Raw genomic sequence first — 18,614 nt, 5'->3', positions numbered from 1 at the left:
CAAAACCCATTCTAAATATATATTTTCTAGTTCATGAGTCAAAGGTTTGAGCCTTAAGTGCATACTCTCAGCCAGGAGCCAGGTTGGCTCATTTCAGTGCCAACTAGAGTAAAGGGCAGGAATTTCAGCCTCACTTAGCAAGAAAGATTTATCTTGCATTGACCAACCATTCACATCAGCTTAGCGTTCCCTGTTTCTTCGAGGGTGTAAATTATGTGTTGAGAATTAACTGATGTTCAGTAAAATTAATTGATTTTATATTTTCAGTTTGTATTGATATACTTTATGGTTGGTAACTTTACTTTGAAGATAATCAAGTTTTATTTCCATGATATTATTTTTCTAATTTCCCAAAATATGACAAGGAAATAAAATTAAATTAAAGAAAAAAAAAATACAGTTAAAGTGTTTTTGAAAGGTTAGCTTTTCATGGAGTCTAAGCATTGATTGCAAGGCTATATATATGAGGATGAAGCAGCAACATGGGAGGCAGTGGAAGCTTCATAATAAGAGCCCTGTACAATCAAGAAGATGAAAGAATGAACTGGAAAAAAATAATGGTTTAGCACAATCTGTATATTGCAGAAATGTTTTTCCAGTCCAGTTTTAGTGTTTAGTTATGAGAACTGGGTTGCCAAGTAGCTGCATGTGATTAAGTTGTCTGCATTATGCACAGAAGGTGGAGAGATGAAAATCATATTTGGTCTCACACTTTGGCACCAGATAATGGATTTCTCCAAAGATAGGTCATTTATGCTAAATGTTCCTTGCAGGGGGGTGCGGTGGCGCAGTGGGTTGGACCACGGTCCTGCTTTCCGGTGGGTCTGGGGTTCGAGTCCCGCTTGGGGTGCCTTGTGACAGACTGGCGTCCCGTCCTGGGTGTGTTCCCTCCTCCTCCGGCCTTACGCCCTGTGTTGCCGGGTAGGCTCCGGTTCCCCGTGACCCCCTATGGGACAGGCGGTTCTGAGAATGTGTGTGTGTGTGTGTGTGTTCCTTGCAGTGCCTGTGGGTCAAAGGTCATTATGCAGGCCTTTAAGAATCAGACCCACCTTTCTGGACCATTTTACCAAATACTTTTAACCTGGTTTTCACAGAAACTTTATTCTGTGAAATGGCCCTGGGAGAAAGTATGTATAACTTTTTTCCGGTCATTTGGCTGAGTTTTTGCCAAAGTAGCTTCAACTGTTAAGGTATCTGCAATTAGTTGCTCAACAACTCTTTTACAGGCCTAATTTATGGTCAATACCTTGTATACACACAGCAGCAGGTGGAATGGGTATATGCAACATCTAAAGTCAGCAACTCTAACCACTGCACTAACTACTACGCCAATGATAGTTTGCATTTAAATCTAAAACTTCAAATATTTTGCATTTAAACACATATTATGCATTTACACCTGTATACTTGTAATTATAATTGTCAAATGAAGAAAGGAATACTAAAATGACTGATTCTTGGCATCTGTATAAGAAGTATTGATTTGCCAATACTGGCTCTTGATGCACTGAGGGAAACTTTGAAGGAGGACTTGAATGTGTCCTTTAGCAACCACGACTGGTCATCAATATATGATAGAATCTTCCCTGCCCACACCTCCATCAACAAGTTTACCCTGAAGTTTTCAGAAAAATTGCCCTACTGTATAAATGGATAAATAATTGTAGATACTTCAACATTGTAAGTTGCTTTGTAGAAAAGCATCACCTAGATCAATTAATGTAATGTTTAAGTGGTTCTTTCCTCCTTTAGGTCCCCCTTAACTCATGCACAGAATAGATGGTTGTACTTAGTGCAATGTTCCTTTCTTTTTAATAATGTCTTTTCAGCTGCCGTATAAAATAAAAAGACTTACATGTTCAGTTGGCCATGGGATCTACATGAATTAATACAAACAGAATGACAAAATGGTACTGATACGTGAATCTTTTTTAGTACACTATCTCTTATCTCAGCTGTCTTCTTATTTTCCATGCAGTGATATTTTTGTAGGAAGTGCAACACCAGGTTTTATTAATCATTCAGCTGGACAGCTGCACAAATGGAAAATGAAAGAGATAACCACCAGTATGCAGTTAGTAGAACAGCATGTGCATGTAACTATAGCCTTCAAATGTCTTTCATCCTTCTGAGTTGGAGTAAAAATATTATCAAACTAAAATGCAATGCTATGGCCCATGTATGGAGAAGACCAACATTAAGACACTGCAAAAAAAGGACAGAATAACAATCTAATTATAGTTTATATTTGAAATGATTTACAGTAGGCACTGATTCATTTAATTGAAGAAGCCAACAATGGACAAAAAATTGTAATGTCATTCAGGCACGCTGGAAATCAGCATTAACTCTTTCAACTTCTTAATCTCTGTTGTAGGCAGAAAACTTTGATTGGGATTTGTGCAGTTATGTGAGATTTTCTTTGAAAAGACCTGACTCATGAATGTAATAGATGTGTTTAATCAAGAGTTTAATAAGTTATTATTTATAAAGGCTAACATAATGACATCTGAAATGCAACCAGGGCAAGTAATCACTGAAGTTTTACAGAAAGTGGAGTCATATTGTTCATATTTCATAACACTGAGACCAAAATCCATCACCTATGAGAAACAGCAGTCATTTTAAGAAACAATAAACCATTTTGATATATCTTGCTGACAAGAACTGTATTTTCAGCATCACATTCAGAACAAACAGGACAAATTATATAGTTAACCTTTGTAAAGCAGATGAATGTGAAATGCTTGTTTATTTCCCTGCTTGTAAAATAGTTGCCATGAAAAGGGTTAATTTTATAAGTGACTATAAGAGACTCATTACCCATTCATAAATAATTTGCACCACTATCCTGTAGAAATCTAACAATCTGACAACCCTTGCTGTCATAATGGGGAAGTTATTTACATTTACATTTATACATTTAACAGATGACTTTCTGCAAAATGACGTATATCTCAGAGAACAATACAAAAACTGCATTACATCAACAGACGAAGAGATTTGGATGCAAACACGTAATTCTTGAGTGTAGTCAGTTTGTGACATTCCGCTGTATAATTCAGGGTACATTATACAGATAACTGCATAGAGGCTTTTTTTTTGAGAGCAGGAGTGTTGTGGTGAATTCATTGCACATTGGTAGTATAAATAATATAATTGGTTTTCTGCAAGTGGGAGAGAGTAACACTGTGCAAGAGCGGATGTGTTTTGGTAAATGGAGTTAGGCAAAGTATTGGAAGCTGCTGGCTGATGTGGGTAAACTACTCCAAATGCCGCAGGTTACTCTGGCTACTTTGTTGCGCCCTGAAATGGTGTTATATCTGAGTGCAAGCAGACTGTATTCTGCTGAGTTAAGAGTGCTGTTTGAGGATATTTTTGGAGAGGCATTTGAGTGGAAACTGTTAAAGTATGTGGATTTGGTAGCAGAAGCAAGAGACCATGAGTGGTGGGCTCATGTGATAACAGTAGAGGTATGTGTAAGGGTAGTTTGTGGCTAAATCAGTTACATTGCTGTTAGTGGAATTTGGTATTAGAGGCCATTCATTAATGGTGGTGGTGAAGGAGCTGTCTGTGGCTGCTGAGAAAGCGAGTCAGTGGTTATGGTTGAGAAGAGAGCAGGGTAGATTGGGTTGCAAATGGGAGGGAGGTGCGTAATTGTTTGTGGCAGGTGCCTAGCAAGTATGTATGGAGGTGTGGTATTGTTAATTGGGATGGTTTGAGTTTGTGGAGTTAGTGTATTTTCTGTGGCTGGAGACATGTGTTTGAAAGAGGTGGGTCTGAGACTCCAGACATCACTGTTGAACTTTCCCAAGGTGTCATGGGCACAATTCAATGAAACACCAATGAAGGGAGGTGCCCACTTGACAGCTTCAATGAAATATCAATGTTAGCACCCTGTGGTTGATGTGATAGACGGGAGAGGAGTTTAAGCCACTTATTCTTGAGTTGTGGAGATGTTTGATGGCAATGCCAGATTTCTTTCTCTGTGGCTTCATGGTGAGGTCGGTTGGACTGCATCCTTGTATGCATACGCACGCGCACACACGCACACGCACACGCACACACGCACACACGCACACACACAGGATATATACAACTGCTGGTCCTGAGCAGGGTTGTGGCAAGCCGAAGCATAACCCAGCAACCCAGGGCGCAGGGCCAAGGAAGGGGGGATGCGCCCCGGAAAGGACCCCAGTCCACCACAGGGCACCCCAGGCAGGACTCGAATCCCACACCCACCACAGAGCAGGCCCCAGCTAAACCCGTCGCGCCATGGTGCCTCCCCCCTGCCTTCTATACAGTCATTATAATATACGCATGGGTATATGGGTGCAACATCTTATCCTGTGTATGTTGAATGTTCCATTATTAACTAAATATTCAATTAAAATGCTTAAACATAACAAGCACATACACATTTATCTAGCACTTATGAGTTCAGCAGAAAAGTGAGTCCTAAAGAGACGAGTTTTGAGACTCTTCTTAAACTTAGAGAAAGATTCGGCAGTTCTGAGTAAGAGTCAGCGTTGAAATTCTCTAAGTACAATTCTGTAAGTAGCACTTATGAAGACAATTACAGTGGTACCAATAATCAAAATTATTTCAGGCAATGGTACAATAATGACACTTCACTTTCTACCTGTGTTGAAATGTTCACCAGCAATTTGTATGTACATATTTGGCCTGAGAAACTGATGAATTTTATGTCATGTATGGGGTAATACAATGGATTGGGGAGCTGCATGTGAGTACGAATACCTTTGGTATAGGTCTAGGAACACTTTTTTCTTGCTTTGTTATTAAAATGATGACCGTGAAATGTGCACAAAGCATATGGGCTGACCAGAGGGATGGGCTGCCTTACCATTCACTGTGGCCCCATTTTTGCTGTTATAGCAGCAGCAGCTTCTGCTGCCATCACTGCTAGGCCTGCCACGGCTGCCAGAGTACCATCTGCAATCTGCTAAATGAGGGAAATAGTCCGCTGTGCTGCTCTGTTCTTGTCCAAAAAAAACCATTGCTGTTGCTTCTCTCTGGGCTCTTTGTCTGCTCAGTTAATTCAGCTCTGGTGTGGTATTTCAAAACAACTCCAGGCGCTGGGCTGTCCCACCTTGCAGAGCCCCTGCCCACTCTGCATCATATTTGACTTCTGAACCTTTGAAGTAATGAATCACCTTTCAGCCCAAATCAAATTTCCAAATTGGGTATCAATTGTTTTAAGAAAATGCAAATGTACACTGATATATAATATAATGCAAGAGTAACAGGTGAGAATATTTAGCTATTGTGGTCATGTAACAGAATTTTATGTTCTAGTGACCAGATTTTACAAGAAGAATAATTTATTTTCCAGAATTACTGAAATTATGATGCAGAGTTAACATTAACTGTTTTAGGTCAAGAAAGTTAGTTGAGTCAAACACGTATACCGTCTATATCTTCATCAAAAATAAAATGTGGGTTGTGGTTAACAGGAATAAAGATGGGGAGAATTTTAAGTTTTGTTAATCTTTTGAAAAGTCATCAAAAAGTCCAAAGACATGCTGTTCAGGTACACTCATAGTCTGTGGGTCATAGAGAGAGTGTGTTCCACTGATGTATGGATGAGTGACCCATTGTAAGTAGTGTATCTAGCAGTGTAAGTCACCTTGGTGAATAAGGTGCATTGGCTGATAACACTACATAGAGTTCATTGGAAGAGAAAAGTGCCTGCTAAATAAATAAATGTAAATGTAAGTCAAATGAAAGTCATTCTATTAAGCTTGTATCTATCACATTCCCAGAAGAATTACATTAAAAGAGTGGCCATACATTTAGAACACAGCTAAGATATCCCTGACAATATCCTATGAAGATGTATTGGAGTGAGGTCAATTCTGAAAATTCTGGTATGGCTAGAAAGTGATTCACTATAACTGAAAGACAAGCCAAGATCATGTTCTGATGTTTCCCTCAGTGCATTATAAGAACAGGAACCAGGGCTTGTTAAAACCATATCTACCAACCATGACTACACATCAGTGTCTATTTGAGTCAGTTCCTCTCTGGGGTTTAACTACATGTTTAATGTGAACGTTGCCTGTTTAAATGTGCCAGTTGTCTGGGATGCTTCTGGTCAACTTTTCACTGTGAATGAGAAATAAGATGAACAGTAAGTGTTAATGGGATGTTAAATGTTTTAAATTAGTCATTTTTGCAATTTATGTTGAAGATCTTGAATCAGCTGTTTAAGTAAACTTAAGCACCAACATGGATTCCAGACCCAAATTACCCATCTTGAAAACTGATGTCACTAACAAACAAACAGACAGACACACGTTTCCAGAAACGCTTGTCCCATACGGGGTCACGGGGAACCAGAGCCTAACTTGGCAACACAGGGCGTAAGGCCAGAGGGGGAGGGGACACACCCAGGACGGGACGCCAGTCCATCACAAGGCACCCCAAGGGGGACTTGAACCCCAGACCCACCAGAGAGCAAGACTGTGGTCCAACCCACTGCGCCACCACGCCCCCCACAAACAGACACCCAAACAAACAAAACTGTTGTTATTTTTACCTTGATTTCAACAGGCATTTAATCTTTATCTCTTTTTCAGAAACCTTTATGCTTATGACTGCCAAAACATAAATGTTGTGTATGCTTGTGCCAGATCTTAATGAAATTCTTGGAACCATTCCAAAAATCCCCTGCATAACTGCTTGCAGCTCGTAGCCTGATATTATGATGTGACTCACTAGTGTGACCTCTTCACAGCTCCTCAGGTTCAAGTTAGCTTCTTCTTTACTATTGGCAAAACATCCATTAAACTGTTTATGTTTCATGTTTCCAATGACCTGTGTAAACGTGTACATATAGTGGACAAAATATTGGGCACAAATGTTATGCAAATAATTTTAAAGTATCACCTCCCAAAGACAGAAACCCTAGTAGTTTATGAAATGCCAACAGCTAATGTGTTAATTATAAAAGGGGCATTTAACACTTTATTTGAGTACCTAAAGCCACATGGGATCTGACCGGGGTTAAAAGAAACCAGATTGTTGGTGGCCAAATTGCAACAATTTATTAACATTTTGTGTGCAAGGGAAACAATATCAAAAACTGCACTCAAAGATGACAAACAAGAAGAAAAAAAGGCTGACACATACAGCATATTAGCCAAGACTCAATATTTATTGCCAGCAAAGAAAAAGATTAAATTCTTGATTAATTTTTTTTTTTTTTTTTTAGAACAGGCATTATACATTATAATATTAATTATTAGCTGATGACAATGAAAAAAAAATGTACATGGGAACATGAAGACCAGTGGGAATTTACATTGAAATAGCTGATCATCCCACCTGAGAAGGATGACACATTTACACAATTAAGAACTAAGCTGCATTTTTAACAAGTAAGTAATTAACCTGGATTTATTAGAAACATAGGGAACTGTTTGCTAGAATGTCATTGCTAGCAATGAACAGCTAGTTTCAGCATATAAGGCTTCAAATTTGTAAAATGAATTCATTTTAGATAATAGGATTAAAGAGGCCACCCCTGAGTTTGTTCTTGTGCTGTCAGTCCAGCACACAGGACACAAAAGAGTTTTCAATACTTTTGGCTTTCAACAATACTCAGAGAAAGCTCAAATGGATTCTCTCCAACTGAACATGATGATAATGATAAATTACAGTAGTTTATGAAATTGTTTCAGTAAATAGGGCTCATTTATTTTGTAAAGTATGATGCTGCAAACTAGATTTTTCATTTCTTCTTTTGTTAGCATGTGAAACTGGCTTCATGGATGTCCAAGTCTTGCTGCCCAGTATAAAGCACTATACTTTTGCTTATCATTGTGAAACAGTCCATTCTATGTAATAGTTATATTATTTGATTAACAATTGTTATGAAAATAATTCATATGTTCAAAAGTTTTTTTTATAGATGTGTGTGTAATTTACCTTTAATGGTATACTTAAGGCTAAAGGTCAGGTCAGATGATGTTCTATAGAAATATGAGAGGAGAGCAAATTTTTTAATATGTATTCCTGCTTACAGAGGCAAAATGAAAGGCATTCTGTATCACAAATGTATCTGAGCAACAAAATAATCAGACTTTACATGAAATGGTCACTTCATTGGTGAAGAGGCTGCTTCTAAATATATTTTTAATGTTTCTGTTTATATGCCCTGCAAGGGATCCATTTTTAGTAGATACTAGTTATGGAGATGAATAAGGCATCTCAGTCTCAGTAGTGTGTTGGGTTCGTGCTCAACAGAGCAGCACACTCAGTTCTTGGCCATGTCACTGACCAGACTGTTGTTGAAACTTTCCCATACCCCTCATGCACTCCCTGTTCACGTGGTTGGCTGCTTGCCACTGTTTACAACAACCTCATCTGCTGCTCTATAAAGCATTGCTTGACACATCTCTCTGCAACTTCTTCTCTGACATTTCAGCAAATCTCCACAACATATCAGTCTAAAACTAAATGCCAGAGGTAAGCCTTTGCACATGGATGATGTTTTAGTTGTCTTTTTCTGTTTCCAGTCTTATGTTTTGTAGATAGTTTTAGCTAAAGGATATACTTTACTGTACTACACATTTCTTGTTTTTTTCCATTGTATAGAACATATATATTTAAAAGTACTAATTTGTGATTTTACAGGTCTGGTGAAAGTGAGTCTGGAGAAGCTTTCTGAAAACCATCGAAATGGCTACTGTTCCATCGGCTGGTTGTCTCCTTGCAAAGAATCACTTTAATCGTAGTAAGTGGTCTCATTTTTTCCTTAAAATTTTTCAATTGTGGGATAACTTTCCAAACTCTTCTGCAGAATGCAAACAGCACATATTCATTCCTACTTTTTTAAAAATTTCTTCGACAGCACGGCTCAACTCTGCCTCCAGTAATTCCTCTTCAAGTTCATTCCTTTCCTGTTGTGATCTTGCAGAACAGGAGAAGACAACAACTCCATGTGGTAAGCACATGTTACACTTGCTATTGTTATCACACAGTTATCACACTATTCATTTATTATGCAGTTTACTGCTAATATATTGAAAAATTTGCAGTTTAAGTGGGCAAACCATGGCATCACCCTGATTCTGATAATTAAAGTATTTTTTGAAGAATGTATTCACATGCAAGACCACATTCCAGTTACCCTTCCTGCTCTGCATTATCTGACAAGCTTTTTGCACAACTGACCATCATGTGTCACTGTAAAATCTAAAGGTATTCAAGTCCCATCTGAGAAATGCTGGTGGCTGAAGAAGTTCTTTGTATGTGAAGCTGTGTCCCATCCTGTAACAGAGCTACCAAACATAAATGGGTGAGCAGAAAGATAATAATAACATTACTAGGCAACATGTTTTTTTTCTACTGAAAATGTTTGCTGCAAAAATGCAAATCGTAATCTGCATACTGGCAGACATAAGATTTAGTATGAAAATGCAAGTTTTGTGTGTCTAAGAATAATTTTATGTATTATAATATTGAGAGGGACAAGCGGTTCTGAAAATGTGTGTGTGTGTAATATTGAGAGAAAAAAATAATTTGTCCTTTCTTCCAGGGAATAAAAAACTGGTAATTTGCATAGACAAATGTGTAAGCAGTGAAAACCAATAACACATCTCAGCATGTGAATACTGCTGATACATTTTATTTACAACAGCAATCCTTCAGGATTAAAATTTTGTTGAACTATTGGCATTGTTGGATGTAGCAAAGCCATTTTTTGTCAACACTAAGAAAGTTTAATCTTGTAGAGTTGTCTTCTCTGGATTGAAATTTTTTTTAAGGCAGCTTGTAGTGTTTATTAACCCTTGAACCCATCACATTGATTTACTACACAGAGTGAACATTTGTAGAACTGTGTTCTTCCTTGAGAGTATTGTGGAGTTTGAGATATACTGTGAGAGTTGTATTAAAGTTGTTACTTCAGTGTTGGGCACTAAACATTTTTTCCCCCTTGTTTTTTTGCAGCACTAGCAGTTAATGTCTGGCTTGCTGATGAGGACTTGAACTCAACAGGAGAAATGTAAACTGAGACAAGTTGCTGACTTCACAGCACATGTTCCAAACCCTTTTGCTTCCAACTGGAAGCCAAGGGGATGAACCTGCAGTGAATTCCAGGAAGACCAGAGTAGAGAGGAACCCAGGGGCAAAGTATAGAATGTCCTCTTGTTCCATGGTACTTTATAGTGGTACCAAAACAAACAAACAAACACACACACACACACACACACACACACACACACACACACACACACACACACACACACACACACACACACACACACACACACACAGGACACCAGTCCATCACAAGGCACCCCAAGCAGGACTTGAACCCCAGACCCACTGGAGAGCAGGACCCAGTCCAACCCACTGCACCACCACACCCCCCTTGGTGCCAAAATAGTGAAACATAACCTTTGCCCTAGATTTGTAAGTGATCTGACCCAAACCAAATAGAAATTACAGAAATGACATAAGCATATGTACAGCATGTTATTTAGGATATAAAAAGAGTACACCATGGCTTCTAGTTAATAGTAATGGCAATTTACAAAGAGAACAGAATACAAACTGATAAAACTGAGAACTTTCACATGTCAGTCAATTCTGTTATGTGTGACACAGTCTGAGAACTTTCGGTTTGTTTCAAATGAACAGTGTTTTCTAGTATCATTTAGTATATACCCTTGACTTCACATATATGAAAAAGTTATGAAAAGCTTTTTGGATTCTTCATCAGATTTTGAGTATAGAGTTACATTTGATTTCTTTCAAGAAGTAAATAATTATTATTTTTAAAACTCTCCCATATGAGATGTAGTTTCTTTTTTTCAAATGTATTTAAAGAAAGTGTTCTCAAGATGGAGGGGGTGCGGTGGCGCAGTGGGTTGGACCGCAGTCCTACTCTCCGGTGGGTCTGGGGTTCGAGTCCCGCTTGGGGTGCCTTGTGACAGACTGGCGTCCTGTCCTGGGTGCGTCCCCTTCCCCCTCCGGCCTTACGCCCTGTGTTGCCGGGTAGGCTCCGGTTCCCCGTGACCCTGTAAGGGACGAGCGGTTCTGAAAATGTGCGTGTGTGTGTTCTCAAGATGACACACGGCAGCTACATATGTTTTATTATTTTGTGTTCTATTTCAAAATACTTATGAGTTCTACATGAATTCAGAAATAATGATAAGCAAAAAAAAAAAAAAATCTGTACTTAGTGAAATCTGACATGGAAACCATTTATGGCTTTGTGTTGTACTCTGTACCCATACCTTAATTCATGAAGAAATTATCATTTTTTTTTAACTGTATCCAAACCTCTATAGTCTTCATGTAATATTACATATCCAGCCCAGATCACTTATAAAAATATTAATTTAAGCAAGGGCAGAAAACTTTTTTATATGGTGTTTTATGAAACTTTTCTGTATTGCATGAGGAGTAATTCAAACCATTGTGTTTTTGTATTCCTTCCGTTTTATATCGAGTGAATAAAAATTACTTTAAAAATGACTGCGAAATTATATGGTTTGTGAGCACCCACACTGAAATGTTTATACTAAGCATTTAGAATAGAAAGAAGTACTTCTTTAATAAAACAATCTACTTGCACCAGATTTATATAGATAAATCATATGTAATCCCACTCCCACTGTTCTTCCACATACACTCTGAACAGCTACATAAATTTATTTACTTTTCAGAACTAATGTAAATATGAATGTGTAGAGACCCATGTAGAAATCACATCATTGGTTATACAACTGCATGGGACAACTGGTACCATAGTAGTTAGAGTTGCTGCTTTTGGACCTTAAGGTTGCAGGTTCAAGTCTCACCTCCACCTGTAGTATCCTTGAGCAATATACTTACCTGAATTGCTGCAATAAAACTACCTATCTGCTGAAATGGGTAAACAGCTGTAAGTACATTAACATAATGAGTCACCTTATAGAAGAGTATAGGCTAAAAGATTAAATGTAAATGCATGGGTAACACAGAGGAGGTAAGACCCAAGTGTAGGATCATTTCATTAGAATAAGGAAAGGATGAAATCTTGTAGTTGGGGGACAAGCATAGGTTCAGAATCCTGGTGTGAACATTGTACCAAATGATGATTTGAAATTGTGGTAAAGAAGACAAGGCAAAGGTCAAAGGCTGTGGGAAACAGGACTCAGGGATGAGGAATTGGGCAGTGGACTAAGGAAGGGAGTCACAAGGAGAAGGTAAAGTGAAGTAGTCTTGTTTTAAGGAGATTCTGCAACCAAGGAGCAGTAGAGTGGCACCCTTTATGCCTAACTCTGCTGATTACAGCCAGGTGCTTGCATCTAGGATGTGGTCATGGGTATGATAGCATGCATGTTAGAATGCACCTCAAAGATGATGTCTGTTTTCAGTGTGATCCTCTTTAACAACAAAACCTAGATACAGCTGTGTGTTCAATTATTGAATGTGCTCTGGTTGATCTGACAGACCGTTAATAGTCATCTGAGTATAAACAAAATGTCAGGTTACTTATGCCATGATTCAGTTCATTAGAATGAGCAGATTACTGATTTACTGGTTTACTAGATCCAGTTGGGAAAAATCTAAAGCCACTGCCTTACAAAGCAGACATCAACAGTTTGGATCCGTAATGACCACATAAAACAACAATAATTATATTATTTCCATGTCATTGCAACGTGTTTTCTCCTCCGTGAACCGCCACCTTATCGTGGTGGAGGGGTTTGAGTGCCTGAATGAGTCCAGGAGCTATGTTGTCTTGGGCTACATGCCCCTGGTAGGGTCTCCCATGGCAGACAGGTCCTGGATGACAGACGAGACAAAGCGCGGTTCAAAAACCCCTTATGACAAAAAAATCAAGGCGTCCGTTTACCCCGCCCGGTATGGGGTCACCGGGGCCCCACCCTGGAGCCAGGCCTGGGGGGGGGGCTCGCATGCAAGCGCCTGGTGGCCAGGTCTATGCCCACGGGGCCTGGCCGGGCTCAGCCCGAAGCCACAACGTGGAGCCGCTCTTCGGTGGGCTCACCACCTGCCGGAGAAACCATAAGGGGCCGGTGCGTTGTGATTTGGGCGGTGGTCGGGGCCGAGTGCCCGGCCGACCCAAACCTCGGGCGCCAACTCTGGTTTTTGGGACTTGGAATGTCACCTCACTGGCGGGGAAGGAGCCTGAGCTGGTGCGGGAAGTTGAGAGATACCGTCTAGATATAGTCGGGCTCACTTCCACTCACAGCTTGGGTTCTGGAACCACTCTACTCGATCGAGGGTGGACTCTCCACTATTCTGGCGTTGCCCAAGGTGAGAGGCGGCGGGCTGGTTTGGGCTTATTAATAGCCCCCCAGTTCAGCCGCCATGTGTTGGAGTCTACCCCAGTGAATGAGAGGGTCATCTCCCTACGCCTTCGGGTCAGGGAACGGTCTCTCACTGTCGTTTGTGCTTATGCGCCTAGCGGCAGTGTAGAGTACCCGGCCTTTTTAGAGTCCCTGGGGGGCGTGCTGGAAAGCGCTCCCACTGGGGACTCTGTCGTTCTACTGGGGGACTTTAACGCCCACGTGGGCAGCGACAGTGATACCTGGAGGGGCGTGATTGGGAGAAACGGCCTCCCTGATCTGAACCCGAGCGGTGAGTTGTTATTGGATTTCTGTGCTAGTCGCGGTTTATCCATAACGAACACCATGTTCATGCATAAGGGTGTCCACCAGTGCACTTGGCACCAGGACACCCTAGGTCGGAGGTCGATGATCGACTTTGTAGTCGTTTCTTCTGACCTTCGGCCATATGTCTTGGACACTCGGGTGAAGAGAGGGGCTGAGCTGTCAACTGATCACCACCTGGTGGTGAGTTGGATTCGATGGCGGGGGAAAAAGCTGGACAGACCTGGCAGGCCCAAACGCATAGTGAGGGTCTGTTGGGAACGTTTGGCGGAGGCCCCTGTCAGAGAGGTCTTCAACTCCCACCTCCGACAGAGCTTCAACCAGGTCCCGAGGGAGGTGGGGGACATTGAGTCTGAATGGACTATGTTCCGCTCCTCCATTGTCGGTGCGGCTGTTCGGAGCTGCGGCCATAAGGTCTCCGGTGCCTGTCGCGGCGGCAATCCCCGAACACGGTGGTGGACACCGGAAGTAAGGGATGCCGTCAAGCTGAAGAAGGAGTTCTATCGGGCCTGGCTGGCTCATGGGACTCCTGAAGCAGCTGACGGGTACCGACGGGCCAAACGGAGCGCGGCTCTGGCAGTCGCCGCGGCAAAAACTCGGGCTTGGGAGGAGTTCGGTGAGGCCATGGAGGAAGACTTTCGGTCGGCCTCAAAGAGATTCTGGCAAACCGTCCGGCGACTCAGAGGGGGGAAGCGGTGTTCCACGAACACTGTTTACAGTGGAAGTGGTGCGCTGCTGACCTCAGCTGAGGATGTTCTCGGGCGGTGGAAGGAGTACTTTGAGGATCTCCTCAATCCCTCCGACACGCCTTCCGTAGAGGAAGCTGAGGCTGGGGACTCGGAGGGGGACTCGTCCATTACCCTGGCTGAAGTTGCTGAGGTAGTCAAAAAACTCCTCGGTGGCAAGGCTCCGGGGGTGGATGAGATCCGCCCCGAGTTTCTCAAGTCTCTGGATGTTGTGGGGCTGTCTTGGCTGACACGCCTCTGCAGCATCGCGTGGAGTTCGGGAACGGTGCCTCTGGACTGGCAGACCGGGGTGGTGGTCCCTCTTTTTAAGAAGGGGGACCGGAGATTGTGTTCCAACTACAGGGGGATCACACTCCTTAGCCTCCCTGGGAAAGTCTATGCCAGGGTACTGGAAAGGAGAATCCGACCGATAGTCGAACCTCGGATTCAGGAGGAGCAATGCGGTTTTCGCCCTGGCCGTGGAACACTGGACCAGCTCTATACCCTCACTAGGGTGTTGGAGGGTTCGTGGGAGTTTGCCCAACCAGTCCATATGTGTTTTGTGGACCTGGAGAAGGCATTCGACCGTGTCCCTCGTGGCATCCTGTGGGGGGTGCTTCGGGATTATGGGGTTCGGGGCTCGTTGCTACGGGCTGTTCGTTCCCTGTATGACCGGAGCAGGAGCTTGGTTCGCATTGCCGGCAGTAAGTCAGACCTGTTCCCGGTGCATGTTGGACTCCGCCAGGGCTGCCCTTTGTCACCGATTCTGTTCATTATTTTTATGGACAGAATTTCTAGGTGCAGTCAGGGAACGGAGGGTGTCTGTTTTGGTGGCCGCGAGATCTCGTCTCTGCTTTTTGCGGACGATGTGGTCCTGTTGGCTTCATCAAGTCAAGACTTGCAGCGTGCACTGGGGAGGTTTGCAGCCGAGTGCGAAGCGGCGGGGATGAGAATCAGCACCTCCAAATCCGAGGCCATGGTTCTCAGTCGGAAAAAGGTGGATTGCTCCCTCCGGGTTAGGGGGGAGTTGCTCCCTCAAGTGGAGGAGTTTAAGTATCTTGGGGTCTTGTTCACGAGTGAGGGAAAAATGGAGCGGCAGGTCGACAGACGGATCGGTGCGGCGTCTGCAGTAATGCGGTCATTGTACCGGTCTGTTGTGGTGAAGAGGGAGCTGAGTCGTAAGGCGAAGCTCTCAATTTACCGGTCGATCTACGTTCCTACCCTCACCTATGGTCATGAACTCTGGATCATGACCGAAAGAATGAGATCGCGGATACAAGCGGCAGAAATGAGTTTCCTCCGCAGAGTGGCTGGGCGCACCCTTAGGGATAGGGTGAGGAGCTCAGTCACCCGGGAGGAGCTCGGAGTAGAGCCGCTGCTCCTCCGCATCGAGAGGAGCCAGTTGAGGTGGCTCGGGCATCTGTTCCGGATGCCTCCTGGACGCCTCCCTGGGGAGGTGCTCCGGGCTTGTCCCACTGGGAGGAGGCCTCGGGGCAGACCCAGGACACGTTGGAGAGACTATGTCTCCCGGCTGGCCTGGGAACGCCTTGGGGTTCCCCCAGAGGAACTGGAGGAGGTGTGCGGGGAGAGGGAGGTCTGGAGTACTCTGCTCGGACTGCTGCCCCCGCGACCCGGCCCCGGATAAAAGCGGAGGAAGATGGATGGATGGATGCAACGTGTTTCAGGACAAAGCATTGATTCTGGAACATAGTCATCATTAATTATGAAATGAAACTGAAGCCCAATCTACAGATTTTGTCAATGGCCAAGAGAAACGCTCCTTTTCAGGTTCACACAATGAACTCTGTCTTACACAATGGCTTCACGCAGGTTCACACAATGCACTCTGCACTCAGTCGCTACAGTTTCCCATACCCTTGATAAGCCAGTTCAAAACGATCAGAGAAACAAATACTCATATGGCAACAAATAGTGCTGCAAGTATTTATAGTGCTACTTACAATTCCATGTCGATTTCTATACCTGGCTAAATTTTGCTGTGTCAGCAAGGGGCAAAACACCTCGCTCAAGAATAGCAGGATGCAAATCCAGGTTCTTTCACTGCAACGCAGGAGCACCAGACACAACACTTTTTGCTGTCTCTGGAAACTAGCTTTTAGAAGTAAACTATAAATGTATAACTATCGACTCACACACACACACCTTCAGAACCGCTCGTCCCTTACGGGGTCACAGGGAACCGGAGCCTACCCGGCAACACAGGGCGTAAGGCCGGAGGGGGAAGGGGACGCACCCAGGACGGGACGCCAGTCCATCACAAGGCACCCCAAGCGGGACTCGAACCCCAGACCCACCGGAGAGTAGGACCGCGGTCCAACCCACTGCGCCACCGCACCCCCTGTAACTATTGACTCATTTATTTAAAACATACAACTTTTCGCTGGTATGGCTTCACATCAAAGTCAGTAGAGTCTGTAAAAAAAAAAAAATTCCCTCTATGAAAATTTCAGTAGAATACAGAAAGACAGATACAAATAGTCCCTTCTTATAAAAGGATTCATATGCAGATGGTGATCTACAGATCTGAATAGGTGGTGTGGAAGCATAGAATCATCAGGTGCTGCTATAGAGAAGAGAAATTAGGATGAGTTGTAATAAAACAGAGGACCACATCAGGAGAATGGGATCCTTAAATACCAACTATGTGTAAGAAGCTAAATTTTAACAAAACTGGCAACAAGACTGCCACCAATGAGTCAGGATAAGTTTACATAACATTCCTTATCCTTATTTTAACTTATGCTATCCACTGTGCCACTCTTCCACCCTTATTTTTTGTTGGAAATGACAAATTTTAGGAAATCAAACCAGGAAGAAAATGCAGTAACACTTTAGAATACAATTTCTGAACCACTTGTCCCAGACAGGGTTGCAGGGAACCAGAGCCTACCTGGCAACTCTGGGTGTAAGGCCAGAGGGGACACACCCAGGACGGGATGCTAGTCCACCACAAGGCACCCCAGGCGGGACTCGAACCCCAGACCCACCAGAGAGCAGGACCCGGTCCAACGCGGTCCAACCCACTCCGCCACTGCACCACCACGTCCCCCCTATTCTTTAGAATACTGTTTCATACTTAATAGGTAGTTATGCAGGAACTAATGCATGAACTAATGCAGAACAAATGGGTAGCGCTACATTAACACTGCAGTTATTACTGATGTAATTAACTGATCAGTAGGTAATAGCATAGTGATGTTTGGGGTAAGTAACAATTAGATAATTATTACTTATTTAAAAATTACTAATTACTATTAAATGTATGCCTCCTGCAGTACTACATATCATGTATGTATCATTTAAAATGACTGAATTAACTACTCTGCAGTAGTCACATACAATTATCTACAGCAATAAACACTCTATATATGGTCCTCTTTATTATTAATAATACAATTTTTAGATTCCTCATACTTCAGGGTGTTGGTAAGAGTACTTTGAACCTTTCATGTACCCTAGCACCATACTAAATTGACTAAATAACTCGCTAAAATTGAATTCTCTATATTGCCATTGATTTGATGAATCTATTGTGCTCTTTACTCAGAAAGAAACTTAATAAATAAACCCCCTCTTAACTGCATCTTGTAGAAAAATCATTACTGAGTACAGTACTAAGAACAGTACTGTAGGGTGAAAAGCATATAATAACTGAGTTTTTAGTCTTGTTGCTTTTTCACTTCAAGCAAACTGAAAGAGAACATTTACACTACAGTAACATTACAATTGTTACCAATTTTCTCTTCAAAAGTTGACAAAGTAAAAAAAAAAAAAAATGACATGTAACAATTCATTCAATATGTGCAGATTAAAAAGTTTCAGTAAGATCAGTGTTCCATTTCACATTTTGTTTACTTCTTTGCACTGAAAACAAAAATGAGCATTGTTATAAAGGCAACAAAAAAATACACACACACACACACACACACACACACACACACACACACACACACACACTTGTCCCATACGGGGTCACAGGGGAACCGGAGCCTACCCGGCAACACAGGGCCTAAGGCCAGAGGGGGAGGTGACACACCCAGGACGGGACGCCAGTCCGTCGCAAGGCACCCCAAGCAGGACTCAAACCCCAGACCCCACCAGAGAGCAGGACTGTGGTCCAACCCACCGCACCACCGCACCCCCGCACCCCCTAAAATAAAAATATTTACTTATAAAATAAAAGCTTCCATCTACATAGAATGACAGTGCAGGC

Source organism: Scleropages formosus, chromosome 16 (assembly GCF_900964775.1).
Source record: "Scleropages formosus chromosome 16, fSclFor1.1, whole genome shotgun sequence".
Lineage (NCBI taxonomy): Eukaryota > Metazoa > Chordata > Actinopteri > Osteoglossiformes > Osteoglossidae > Scleropages > Scleropages formosus.
Note: the sequence above shows the minus strand (reverse complement) of the source record.